The sequence below is a fragment of the Schistocerca piceifrons genome, chromosome 5 (genome assembly GCF_021461385.2).
Source record: "Schistocerca piceifrons isolate TAMUIC-IGC-003096 chromosome 5, iqSchPice1.1, whole genome shotgun sequence".
Taxonomy (NCBI): domain Eukaryota; kingdom Metazoa; phylum Arthropoda; class Insecta; order Orthoptera; family Acrididae; genus Schistocerca; species Schistocerca piceifrons.
Window position 1 is genome coordinate 172,970,775 of NC_060142.1, and position 15,302 is coordinate 172,986,076.

Below are 15,302 nucleotides of genomic sequence, written 5' to 3' on the forward strand. Positions count from 1 at the left end.
TTAACTTCCAGATCCCTCACAATTCAGCGGCAGATGTTCCAGAAATACAGCTATCAAGAATTAATTAACAAGTTGGAAATTCCGTAGAACGTGTCATGCTGGAAAGGACTAAAAACACTGGAACAGCCAAGTCAAATCAAATGACAGCCACGAAATCAAATAACTAGGAAAACACAGCACACTGCAGGAGTGGTAGCTGTAACAGTACCCACTGAAGGGGAGAATCGAGGAACAGTTTCCAGATCAATATCGTTTAAACAAAGCGGGTCACCAGTAAGGTTAGTATCCAGCAGAGCAGCACACACACTCTATACGGCAAACAGTTCCGTGAGGCGGCACACATTGCCCACCAAAACCACAACCAGTTCCGCCGTACGACGCGCTGCTCCAGCAGCCATCCGCTGCATAGTAACCGCTTCTGCCCGGCCCCACTCCTTGTCATCGAGCTTCCCCGAGGCCCTCTGCTCCTCCACAGGCGCAGCCGCTAATGTTCTGAGATTTAATATTACTTTTTAGCACTCACTTTGTTTTGGTCCTTTACATTATTCCCTTGTGTTTTACTTCGGACAAGCGTCTGGTTTTCAACGCACTGCACCGAACTAGCAACACCATTCTTGTAACTGACATCTTTTGGCTTATACAAGGTGAACTAGAACTCCACCGACAAGTAGAATAATCTGTTGTTATAGTTCCACTGCGACCTGTGGTTAATTGAGTCGGTGATGCATTTGAGCACGCGATGATTTTTTCTTCTTATTTATAACTTCAACCGTATTCTGCTACTAACATATACAGTGTGATTCACGAAGATATGCAAATATTTTTGTGGTATCACCGCCAGACACCACACTTGCTAGGTGGTAGCCTTTAAATCGGCCGCGGTCCGTTAGTATACGTCGGACCAGCGTGTCGCCACTATCAGTGATTGCAGACCGAGCGCCGCCACACGGCAGGTCTAGTCTAGAGAGACTCCCTGGCACTCGCCCCAGTTGTACAGCCGACTTTGCTAGCGATGGTTCACTGACTACAAACGCTCTCATTTGCAGAAACGACAGTTTAGCATAGCCTTCAGCTACGCCATTTGCTACGACCTAGCAAGGCGCCATATTCAGTTACTACGAATGTATTCTGAACAGATAATATTGTGAATCATATACCGTCAAGAGCGACGTTCATCATTAATGGATTAAAGTTAAGTATCAAATTAATTACGTCCGCTCTCTGAATTCTAATTCTTTGCCATGTTCCAGACCTCACATCAGTATAGTCCTTCCCTCCTCACGCCAGCCTGCGTGAGCTAAAACGCGTGCATTTTGGCCTCTACTCGTAACACGGTGTTGGCTCTTCTGCCAACACAACAATTTTAATACGTTTTTCTACAAGTATAACTAAAGAAAAAACTTCATATAAACAGGTCCGCAAATGTTTAGTTACGGAGTTACGTAAAATAAAATATTTTGCCTGAAATTTAGCAACTTTGCTAATATGAAGCCATCGCAAAACTGTACGAAGTTAAAGTAAAGCATGATTTCCATTTATTTTGTTGTTACTGATCTTGCGAATCTAATAAAACATGTCCCAGACGTGTATCTGTAGTAGTCTTCCAGAACATCGAGAGAAGCAAAGACGTAATTTTGTAAAATTTTTAATGTATTTACTGCTGGGCCCAATTTGTTTTTTAAATTTCACACAATTGCACAAAGTTTTAACAGAAATTGTAGAGAATTTAATTTTAGGAAAATTATGTAATAACGTTAAGTGAAAGTGTATGAATGTGTCAGACAATTCTTTTATTAATACCATAGCACATGCGAATTCATGTTAAACAGGGAAAAAAAAGCTCAGTGTTAAGGAACTTGTACAATGTACATACAGTTTCACAATACATTCACAAGGTTAGGAAACGACTGAAGCAACTCACAAACGACAAACTGCCTATTGACTTCTGTCTCGGGTTCTTCGGCCGACGTTCGTCTGATGATGATTTTACGGACGTCTCGCCAGCGTGAGTGGCTGGCATTGTCAAGGCTTCACCCTCCATTGCTGGTGGTGAACTGGAGCCGAGCTCGCGGCCGCAGACTGGCGAAACGTCAGTAAAATCATCAGACAAACGTCGGCCGGAGAACCCGAGACAGAAGCCATTATGTAGTTTGTCAACAAATGGCCACGAAACGCCTTAACAATTTTGAACTCAGTAACGGTTGCCAACAATGACATAAATGTTTCTACATTCTTAATGGATAGTATACAGAACTACTTGTATAATAATCTTTGACTCTCTGGATGTTCTGGAAAACTACTGCAGATACACGTCTGGGACATGTTTTATTAGATTAACCAGACCAATAACAACAAAATAAATGGAAATCGTGCTTTACTTTAACCTCGTACAGTTTTGCGATTTCTTCATATTGGCCAAATGGCTAAATTTCAGGCAAACTCTTTTAGTAGCCGTAACGCCATAACTAAACATTTGCGGACGTATGTTTAAATGAACTTTCTTCTTTAGTTTTACTCGTAGAAAAACATATTAAAATATTTGCATCTCTTCGCGAATCACGCTCTATATGAGCATACCTATATGACAATAGACTACGCCCACTTAGTTGAAATTGGCCATAGGCGACAAATGAAATATTTTATTCAAATTACTGACAGCCTCAGAGGAATAATGGTTTCTTTTAATAGACGAGGAAAAGTGGAGTCGATGACCTAATGTAAGGTGAGTATTGTCGACTGCTGAGAGGAATCTGTGTGACAGCAGTAAAACGTATGTACACCAGAAAAGTAAAGTACTCGCTGATGTAACAAGATTTTCATGAATCTCATGTCAACATTGTAACTGTGGCTGACGTGAAATCGGATAGGAGGAATTTTAAATATTTTATCAGGTGGTAGCACAGAGCAATTCTTATAAAACGTTTCACTCCAGTTGGTTACACAGTTAAAGCTGTTAAAGCATAATCCAAATAAGTACACAATATGCTGAGCGAAGCCAAAGTTCAAAGCGTAGTTTCATGAAGTCCACCTAAGATTTCGGTTCTCTTGACAACATCTCTTTTAGCTCTTGTGTTGCTTTCTTTTATGAGGGTAGCACTATTCATAGTTAGAACCGTAAGTTTGTCTCTTGAGTTTACTGTTTCCATGTAGACTTCGATTTTCAACCATCCCTAAGCACAAGAATCTTAAGCAGTAAGGGTCAGGAACCCAGGTGGCCAAAACATGTGATCATCAAAATCTAAAATTCCACCGAAGATGCATCGGCAGAAATGATACGTCGTTCGATGAAAAAATGATGTGCTGGGGCCTCGCCTTGGTGGAAGAACACACTCACCGTCGGAGCCAAAAGATGCTCTTCCAGTAACAGTGGAGTCTCTTTTTCACGAAACAGGGCCAATGAGACTATGCAGTAACACAACAGGCTCAATCAACTGACTGTCTACCATACTATACCACACATTTACAGAGAATCGTTGTTGAAAATGTGTGTCCAAAACAACATGTGAATTTTCGTCAGGCTACCTTTGTGTGTTGCGAATGTTTTGATGCAGTCACTTGTGAAAGTGGTCTGTCTTCTTCTCCTACTCTAATGTGTTAAACACGCTCTAAAACATGAGAATAGATGGTTCAAATGACTCTGAGCACTATGGGACTTAACATCTATGGTCATCAGTCCCCTAGAACTTAGAACTACTTAAACCTAACTAACCAAAGGACATCACACAACACCCAGTCATCACGAGGCAGAGAAGATCCCTGACCCCGCCGGGAATCGAACCCGGGAACCCGGGCGCGGGAAGCGAGAACGCTACCGCACGACCACGAGCTGCGGACATGAGAATAGAGGCTCTACATACACCGATCAGCCAGATCATTATGACGACCCACCTACTAGCCGCTATGTCCACTTTTGGCACGGATGACAGCGGTGACCTATCGTGGAATGGAAGCAATGAGGCCATGGTAGCTCACTGGTGGGAGTTGGCACCACATCTGCACATAGAAGTCACCTAATCCCCGTAGATTCTGGAGGAGGGGGGGAGGGAGGACGATGAGTTCTGCCGCCATGTTCAGTCACATCCCAAATCTGTCCGATTGGGCTCAGATCTGATCTGGCGAGTTAGGGGGACAGCTTATCAATTTGAACTGGCCACTGTATTCCTAGAGCCCCACCATCTCGCTCCTGGCCTTGTGACAGGGCGTATTACCTTGTGGAAATGTGCCACAGCCATCGGGAAACATGATCGTTACGAACTGATGTACGTGGTTTGCAACCAGTGTACGACGATACTCCTTGGCTTCATGGTGCCTTGCACGAGCTACACTGGACGCATAGGTGATGATTCAAATAGCTCTGAGCACTATGGGACTTAACATCTGTGGTCATCAGTCCCCTAGAACTTAGAACTACTTAAACCTAACTAACCTATGGACATCACACACATCCATGCCCAAGGCAGGATTCGAACCTGCGACCGTAGCGGTCACGGGGTCCAGACTGAAGCACCTAGAACCGCACGGCCACACCGGCCGGCGCATAGGTGACAACGTGAGTGTTCCCCAGAGCATGATAGAGTCGCGACCAGCTTGTCTCCTTCCCACAGTACAGGTATCAAGGAGCTGTTCCTCTGGAAGACGACCGATTCGCGTCATCCTGTCGGCTTGATGAATAAGTATGTAATTCACCAGACCGTACGACGCTCTGCCACAGCGCCAACGTCCAATACCGATGGTCATGTGCTCATTTCGGTCGTAGTTGCCGATGTCGTGGTGTTAACATTGACACATACATGAGTCGTCAGCTGCGTAGGCTCATCGATAGGAGTGTTCGGTGCTCTGTGTGTTCACACACACTTGTACTCTGTCCCGCATTAAAGTCTGATGTTAGTTGCGCCACAGTTCGCAGTCTGTCTTATTCTGCTAGTCTGCCCAACCTACGACGTCCGACATCTGCAATGAGAGGTGGTCGTCCAACCACACGACGTCACGAAGTGATTTTTCGCCACTTGCTTAAGAGAGTCAGCACACGCCGAACATCCGACAAGTCATGCAGTTTCCGAAATACTCGTGCTAAGCGTCCGAGCCATCACAATGTGCCCTTGGTGATACTCAGATAGATCGTGGGTCTTCCCCTTCTACACACGGACAGCACGCTTGCTGATACTATTTGCGTCGTTTTCGGGTGTCTGACTAGCAGTCATTCCTCGTCAGGTGACGCTGCTATCACCTGGAAGGGTTTATATCGATAGTAGGTCCGTGATCATAATGTTACGACTGACCAGCGTGTAATTAACATTCGCCTTACTCATTTATGTGGAACAGCAATACGTGTAGAAATTCTGCGTATGTTTGCTGAAGTATTATTTTCTACCTGCTGAATAATTTCATCCACACGTTCAGATGAAATATGAATGCTGGGCACTACTCCAGTCTCACACAATTTAGTGGAAACAAAAATAAATATTCTTCAATCTCGTACTCTCCAGTTAATAAACTGTCTACCGCATTCTTACTGCTGCACCAGCTGCATTTCCATTGCTACACTCATAGACATAGGCCATATCTTCACATTCAGCATTTGTAAATGCGAACGACATGCTCAAACGATACAGTGAAATAGGCCAACAAATCATAAGCACAGTTCAAAAATTCAGTTACGTAAACGAAAGCACAGCTTCACTTTCGAAAGAAAAACGGTGATCGATAAATAAACGTGTTAATTTGAGTACCAGTACATCCCAAATGAAAATTTTCTCTGTAACCAGTTGTGCCTCTGCGAGCAATAAAAGGTAGACACATGTTATTTGGAATGTTTTGTTCGGGTAAGTCGATACTATCGTTTTACTGTCATCCCGACAATTAAACTGTCTCACCACTTCAACATTCTATTATTTCTGCAAAATATCAGTCACATTCTTCTTTTTTGTGTACACAGTACTTCTAGTTGCTGTATAAATAGTCTGTTAATACTGATGCTGTGTCTGCCACTACTGAAATTAGCTTTGTCTTCATGACAGACGCTACGCTTTATTCAGTCAAAACCTCACCAGTGTTATAGTTTTCTTATCCGTTTCTTGCTTGGAGTTGGGATGTGATGTCTGCTTGTACATCCCAATATAATTTTACCCTTTGTTACTGCTGCAACGGTGAAGATAAATGGTGAACAATGAAACACAATGGATAATAAATAAAACCGGCATTTTTTCTCTTAGGCTTTACGTGTATACACTTCTTCATTCCACAGCTAGTTTTTTAAGTCATTATCAAGTGTTCAGCTTTTTAGAAGATCGCACACTACATTACTGCCATGAACAGGAACACAGTGGGGTGAAAAGTAGCTTAGCAGAAATATAATTACGTAGAAAAAGATAAGATATTCACACCATTTGCTTTCATTCGTCTCGGTTTACAAACTGTGATGTTCTTGATTTTGTGGCAGATAGTAGGGGCATATAAGGTGGGAAAAATGCGCAAAGATGTAACGTCCACCAACCATTAAAACTGAGGATGGACTAACAGTTTCAGAGATCTATGCATGTGTACTTACGCCACCTTCATTTAATAAATTTATGGACGTGGTACCCCCCCCCCCTCCCCCTACGTAGAAGGCTATCAATTTAGTTCATTATTAGGATTAATAAGCAAAAATTTTTGGAACAACCAATTACACACATGGGCTGCGGAACGACTGTGGGCGCAGGTGGCGCAGGGGGACAAACGGCTGACGAGAGGCCAGTCGAGGAGTAGGGCCGCAGTACGAGGGTTGCCTAGAAAATAATGCAACGCATTCTCTTTCTTCAACAATTCTTTATTGAACATAATGAGAATTACACACGCGAAACAATGGTGTTTCATCTACACACCCTATTTTTCCACGTAATCTCCATACAGTTCTATGGCCTTCCTCCAGCGCGAAACAAGGGCGTGTATGCCCTGTCGGTATCAATCCTTGTTCCGGTGGCGGAGACAGTGCTTCACTGTGTGAATCACCTCCTCATCATCCTCAAAGTGTCTTCCACGAATGGTATCCTTAAAAAAGTGGAAGTCCGAGGGCTCGCAGCAACATGTCAGGTGTGACAGCCGTGGATGGTCTCCCCGCTGCAAATCGTGGAGCTCTCCCGAACCGCCTTCTGATGACCTCATCCTCCGTGCCCAGCGATTAACTGTAATTCAGTCGACAGCAGATGCTCCATAGGCTTTGCGAAAGCGTTTGTGAATATCCTCCACAGTTTCTTTCTCTGCAGTGAGAAATTCAACGACGGCACGTTGCTTGCAACGTACATCACCTGCAGACGCCATTTTGAAACTGTCCTGCAGCTATGCTATCCGTCGGAAGTGACGGTGAGTTGGCGCACTCACTTAGGAGACTTCAGATAATACATGCGTAACGTTTCGCATTCGTAGCACTGTTTTCGGCTGAGGAAAAAAAAATTCTGTGCATTACTTTCTGGGAAAACTCTCGTAATAGAAACACCGCCTTGACCGCAGACCAAGGCACACCCCTGTATGACGTCACATTCAGATGCCGAAACCGTATCGGAAATGCAGTGTGACGCACGCTGCAGGTATAAGAACTTTATTTTAAGAATTTTAGAGCAGCAACTGCTTCAGTTTCTCCATGTTTCTTCTCCTAAATGACCTTGTAATCAAACTAAGAAAATTTATACCAGTACATAACTGAATAAAACTGCATCTCTCTGTTTTGGGGATTTACTTTACCTTGCACTAAAAAATCAGTCATACTTAACAAGAAGCAGACGTTTCCCAATTGAAATCAAGCACTGGACTCCGGCAAGATATATAATAGAGTATTTCGCTGCTTTTTACTAAATTTTTTTCTCCACTTCTAAATGTGCTGACTACACATGGCACCCATATTATTCGACGGAATAGTGCACCTATTTAGGCAATGCTTTTTAAATCAAAAAACACGATAAAAATATTTTACTTCCCCGATTTTCTAGGCTGGTACGACCATAATCGCTAAATATTTACGTTTCTTTTACATCCTTGACTGAAAGTACTATCAGAGAGTCCTATTAATTTTAGCATAAGCCACTCAACCGGAAATCATTCTGCTTCCTATATTGGTTTATCTGTAAGACACCGAGTTCATTAAAACAAGTTTCTAAGGTAATTTATTTAAATTTAGAATTATTGACCAAAATGATTCTGTAGATATTCGTGTTATTGGTCAATATGATTCTCAAGTTCATTGGAAGAGAAATCCTGGAAACGCAAAACTCTGGTAAGAATAACAAAGAATACTAAACATTCAAGCCACAGGGTAAAAGCAAATTTATTCTGTAGCACAGAAAAGTCGTAACACAATACGAATCTGTAAGCCATTATAAAAAGTCAGAGAAATACGTAACATATACATCAATGCAATGCAAGATACCTGTATGCTTGTCTCACTGTACAATCAAATCCTTTTCCTTTTATTAGAATATAATTAAAATTAAGACTAAATATTTCATTTGCTGAATAATGGAAACATAAATATGGTTCATCAGTCAATACACATCCAACATCATGCAAAAAGTTTAGTTTGTTACCAGCATTCCATCAATCTTGTTCAAGAAATAACTACAAAATTTATTGTAACTCTCCCAAACCCACACTGATACTAGAACACGGTTGTTTAATGTAGGGACACCACATAAGAACCAATGATGTCACAGTCACATACTACCATACATTGTGCATATGTTGCCAGCACGCTACCCAGAAAAATTGATACGCTTTACATTGTTAGTCAAATTGCTAATTGTAGGAAGTTGTGCACTAAATACAATGCAAACTCCACTGATTTGAAACTACGCTCACTTATTTGAAATTTTATTTTCATTTTCATCATCCTTTGGATCAGCTGAATTCACACTTTCATTCATGATTGGAGAAAATTTCTGGAAGCAGCACCTTTCATCAAGCAGTTCACGGAAAGCCAGTTGCTGTGACATGGAGGACGGACAACTGGGAGATATCGCTAGAACACATCACCCTCTTATTCTTGATCGTTTAAGATTTCCAGTTGCTATCAAACAGTTTTTCTCGTGAATGTAACTTGCTGCCCAAACAATACCTCTCAACTGGAAATGTTTGTGACAGATCTGTAACAGCATAACACTAACCAATATGTAACCATCCATTGACGAAACAGTTACGTTAATGACAAATATTCTGTAGCCAAATTCGATTAATCTTGTGAGAAATGGTGTTTAATTAAGACACAAATGATCTGGGTGCAGACACGTAAGTACTTATAGAGGGTGGTCCATTGATCGTGATCAGGCCAAATATCTCACGCAATAAGCGTCAAACGAAAAACTACAAAGAAAGAAACTTGTCTGGCTTGAAGAGGGAATCCAGATGGCGCTATGGGTGGCCCGCTAGATGGCGCTGCCACAGGTCAAACGGGTTTCAACTGCGTTTTTTTTTTAAATAGGAACCCCCATTTTTTATTGCATATTCGTGTAGTACGTAAAGAAATATGAATGTTTTAGTTGGACCACTGTTTTCGCTTTGTGATAGATAGCGCTGTAATAGACACAAACATATGCCTCACAATTTTAGACGCACAGTTGGTAACAGGTAGGTTCTTTAAATTAAAATACAGAACGCAGGTACGTTTGAACATTTTACTTCGGTTGTTCCAATGCGATACATATACCTCTGTGAACTTAACATTTCTGAGAACGCATGCTGTTACAGCGTGATTACCTGTAAATACCACATTAATGCAATAAATAAATACTCAAAATGATGTCCGTCAACCTCAATACATTTGGCAATACGTGTAACGACATTCCTCTCAACAGCAAGTAGTTCGCCTTCCGTATTGTTCGCACATGCATTGACAATGCGCTGACGCATGTTGTCAGGCGTTGTCGGTGGATCACGATAGCAAATATCCTTCAACTTTCCCCACAGAAAGAAATCCGAGGACGTCAGATCCGGTGAACGTGTGGGCCATGGTATGGTGCTTCGGCGACCAATCCACCTGTCATGAAATATGCTATTCAATACCGCTTCAACCGCACGCGAACTATGTGCCGGACATCCATCATGATAGAAGTACATCGCCATTATGTCACGCATTAAACATCTTGTAGTAACATCGGTAGAACATTACGTAGGAAATCAGCATACACTGCGCCCTTTACATTGCCATCGATAGAATGGAGGCCAGTTATCCTTCCTCCCATAATGCCGCACCATACATTAACCCGCCAAGGTCGCTGATGTTCCACTTATCGCAGCCATCCTGGATTTTCCGTTGCCCAATAGTGCGTATTATGCCGGTTTACGTTACCGCTGTTGTGAATGACGCTTCGTCGCTAAATAGAACGCGTGCAAAAAATCTGTCATCGTCCCGTAATTTCTCTTGTGCCCAGTGGCAGGACTGTACACGACGTTCAAAGTCGTCGCCATGCAATTCCTGATGCACAGAAATATGGTACGGGTGCAATCGATGTTGATATGGCATTCTGAACACCGACGTTTTTGAGATTCGCGATTGTCGCGCAATTTTTCCGCTACTGATGTGCGGATTAGCCGCGACAGCAGCTAAAACACCTACTTTGGCATCATTATTTGTGGCAGATCGTGTTTGACGTTTCACATGTTGAACACTTCCTGTTTCCTTAAATAACGTAACTATCCGGTAAACGGTCCGGACACTTGGATGATGTCGTCCAGGATACCGAGCAGCATACATAGCTGACGCCGTCACCAAGTGGTTCTAGGCGCTACAGTCGGGAACCGTGCCACCACTACGGTCGCAGGTTCGAATCCTACCTCGCGCATGGATGTGTGTGATGTCCTTTAGTTAGGTTTAAGTAGTTCTAAGTTGTAGGGGACTGATGACCTCAGAAGTTAAGTCCCATAGTGCTCAGAGCCATTTGAGTCTCACGCCCGTTGGGCATTTTGATCACAACAGCCACACATCAACACGATATCGACCTTTTCCGCAATCGGTAAACGGTCCATTTTAACACGGGTAATGTATCACGAAGCAAATACCGTCCGCACTGTCGGAATGTTACGTGAGACCACGAACTTATACGTTTGTGACTATTACAGCGCCATATATCACAAAGCGAAAAAAGTGGTCCAACTAAAACTCATATTTCTTTACGTACTACACGAATATGTAACAAAAAATGGAGGTTCCTATTTAAGAAAACGCAGTTGATATCCGTTTGACCTATGGCGGCGCCATCGAGCGGGCCAACCATAGCGCCATCTGGTTTTCCCCCTTCAAGCTAGACGAGTTTCGTTCTTTGTAGTAGTAGCAAAATCTTCCTATACCGTCCACTAAAACAAAGCAATAAAATGTAATAAACGTGAAGAGTGACGTGGCATGAACGCCATACACAGCATGCACATAGACATATTAATGAGAGGAGGAATCATCTAATGTAACAGAAACAAGTGGTCAATATAACAGTCATGTTTATTATCGAAAAGCAAAACACTTGAGTTACACACTGAGGTAAACAACTGAACATCTAATACTTGGATTAAGGGTTTTAATGATGGACTCTAACCTTGGCACGGGTGGGTGAACACAATAAATGGAAATCTATGAAAATAATACACGAATACGACCAGTGACTGTAAGCATGGTTAGTAAATCACTGGAGGAACACGAAAAAATACGATCGAACACCAGTTAGATCTGTAAAGTGCATACTAAAAGCAAAGTAGCTGGCTGCAAAGTATTAAACGACAATCGCTTACTCCTGAAGTGAGTGAATTAATATCACATCTTACGTAATCGACGGTCGCAACGATGCCCCATCTTACCAAACTGGTAGCGTAACGCAGATGGCAGCGGCGGTAGCAGTTAGGTATTCTTGAGTTCAGCTCTCTCTCTCTCTCTCTCTTTCTCTCTCTCTCTGTATTCAGTACCCAACCGTAAACATTCTTCTGTGTGACGGGATGGTTCACCTCACCAGCGGAGAAGCGACACTAATCACATCTCATTCGTAGCCTAGCGTGAAGTCATTACTCTACAAAGCCTAACGTCAAGTTGTCACACTTCAAGTTTCTAGTCTTCTTTCGTCTGCCGTGAAGTGTGCTCTTTCTTGACGCTTCGTTGATATGCCCGCTAACCCGCTGGGCAGAACAGGTAATTAGGATTGTGGAAAGGGCCAAATAAAGTTGGGGTCAGCTTCACCTTCTAATAACACTTTTACAACCACAGCGGCACATAGCCAGATCTTTACCGAATGCAACTCTTTCGCGGCTGAAGGCCTCCAAACGAGAAGTCTTAGCAAATCAATAAGATAAAAATTACAATTAAGACAGCAATAAAATATTTTTAAAAAATTTCGCAGCAAAGTAGATAGAACAAACATATGCAAGGTAGAATACAAATGCTAAAGGCCAGCATTAAGTTTCAAAATTTTAAAATATATTACCATAATCTTTTAAAGGCAGAAGGCCGTAACGTTTAATCTTGAAAGATAAATTAAAGAATTAATTTTGCAAAATTTTTAAGAAAAAAGAAAAAAATGACCATAAGCCTTAAATTTTAAGCAGCTGAAAACAGATAATTAAACACCGGTGGCACTCAGAAGCCTCTATGGAGGTCGGTCTGCCCTCGTTCTTTTAGGCGAGACAGGTGGTGAGCCCAACTACACTTGATCCGTCGGAACCCAACCAGGGGACAGCCACGGACCGACCGACACAACGACTTGCTTCCCACCAATCAGTAGATGATAACTCAAACAGAAAAGGCTACAAACGTGATAATCCACAATGGAGTATGTATTAGCTGTCAAAATTACACACCATGTTTGACAGCGACAACAGGTGAGGAAACGACGCTGCCTGCAATTACTTTAGTGGCCAGGGCAGGTAACCGGAACACTAACGGCCACTAGGCAGAAAAATTCCGCTCGTACAGTTTAATATGAAACACGTTAATATAGTTAACCCTCTAACGGTAAGGTGAAGTTTCCTGACATAAACGGTAAGGTGGGGTTGGATCAGACTCCACCCTCCAAATATCGATTTTTCGGGGTAAAATGAAAAATGAATAATGGGAAAAAGTTTTACTATCAATTAAACACATATTATATTTTTATAACAAGTTTTTTTTATTTTTATAGTCAATAAGTAAGAATATAAAGTACTTTGAAAAAAAATAGGCACTTGATTACAAAAAAATACCTTAATAGAAATATTCTCTATAAAATTATTGAAAACATAGTAAAAATCAATAGATTCAGTCATCAACTAGGAACTTCAGTGCTTTAGAATTTCTAAAGATAGGAACTAAATGAGAAACATCTCTTACTACTTGTAGAAAATAATTATAGTGTCAGCAGTTTCGAAATATAGTTTCGAAACATAAAGTTCTCAATAATAAATGTCTTTGTACACATAATGTAATAGGTGGTTTCTGAACAGTTTTCTGCATCGATATTGTCGCCATCCTCTGACTCAGCCTCCTGTCGGAGAAACTCGTTGTATATCTCCTCAGGAGTTCTAAGGAGTTGATGCGCCATTTTAGTAAGATACTAGAAGCGAAAACGAAACTTAGATGTAATATAAACATCAATATGGGGTTGAATCCTCCCCACAAAAGAAACTAATAAGTGTGACGTAAACAGTAAGGTGGGGTCGGATCCAGCCCGAGCGCAGGTAATGTAGGTGTCGGATAGAGAGGGTAGCCTCTCACCAGACTGACGTGGCCTCCTCGGCGTTCTCGGGACGACTGGCTGGTAGGATAGCTGGAACCACAGCGCTCTCAGAAAAGGGAGTGAGGAGTTATAAACAAAACAGACTCTCTGGGGTCAGTTTCAATCCCAACCTTACCGTTAGAGGGTTAACTTCACCCAAAAGAACACTGCCTGAATTTACTTAGTGGCCAGGGCAGGTAGCCAGAACACTGACAGCCACAGGGCAAAAATTCCACTGGTGCACTCGAATTGTAGACAACCAAAATAGTTAATTGCACCGCATGACGGCTACATTTCAGCAGTAGAAATACTAGGTGTTGCTCACAGGAAAACTTCCCCAACAGCAAACCACCGAAACGAACCACCACAACATGAATAGACGTGGATTGGATAGTTGAAACCACTACTCAAATTTGACGTCCTGGGTCGGTGAACTACGAAGCTCGTAGCTATCGGACAGCTCCACACACGCTCCGACACTGCGCAGGGGCTGCCAACGGACACAGCCGACTGCACCGCGCGGAGATAACTTCCCTCGTCCGCAACAACCGACCGACTGCCACCAGACCCCCTAGCGGGAAACAATATGCACCAACCCAAAGATGGTACACGGCGCAAATATCGATACACACCAATGCTGCCACACGTAGAAGAAAGAAGAACCACGACGTAACCGCAACAAGAGCGGGAAATCAAACACAAATAGACAGCGAAGTTCACGAAAACGCATAGTTGGGAGTGAGTACGGCCCATTCGTTGTTCGCTGTTTCTGTCAGAGCAGGGACCTCACCGGTTAATGATGGCAGACATTGTGTTTTCCGCCCTGTAAAACTCAATTATACATGTTAAACAGTCTTCTGAGTTTTGCTGTTTCCAACTAGCATCGCTCTGGGGTAAGCAGGAAGGTAGAAAATTACTCCCACTCCACAGTATTATTTTGAAACCGATCTATGAGAAGGCCGTCATGTAGGCATGGACGAGAAACTGGATGCTCAAGGGGAATATAACAGTAAGAACCAACCAGGATGCTGGATTCTGGCAATTTAAACAGAACGATGGAAGAGTGATTCACGCGCAAACTTCTGGGAAGCGAAATCTGGTTACATATTCCTTACCTTGCTAGAAGGTTTCTATGATCAATGCTGTGTTTTTTCGACGGAAAGAGACGTTACCTGTCCTGTCCTGAGAGTGATAGTTGGGGAACGTGATTGGGGTGGTGGGTCTGCCTGAGGCCAGGATTTCGCCTCGGACTCTGAACATTTTTCTGGTTCAAATGGCTCTGAGCACTATGGGACTTAACTGCTGTGGTCATCAGTCCCCTAGAACTTAGAACTACTTAAACCTAACTAACCTAAGGACATCACACACATCCAAGCCCGAGGCAGGATTCGAACCTGCGACCGTAGCGGTCGCGCGGTTCCAGACTATAGCGCCTAGAACGGCTCGGCCACTCTGGCCGGCTATTTTTCTGGTAACCAGCTCCTCTTAAAAGGGCTCTGGCGAGCTTGTAGGCTACCGGTTAAGTACTAAAAAGAAAAGTGGAAAGAAAGCTGAGACCTGGTGGTCAAGGAAGGCAGGATTCGGTTACGATTGCAGACGGGACCGTAA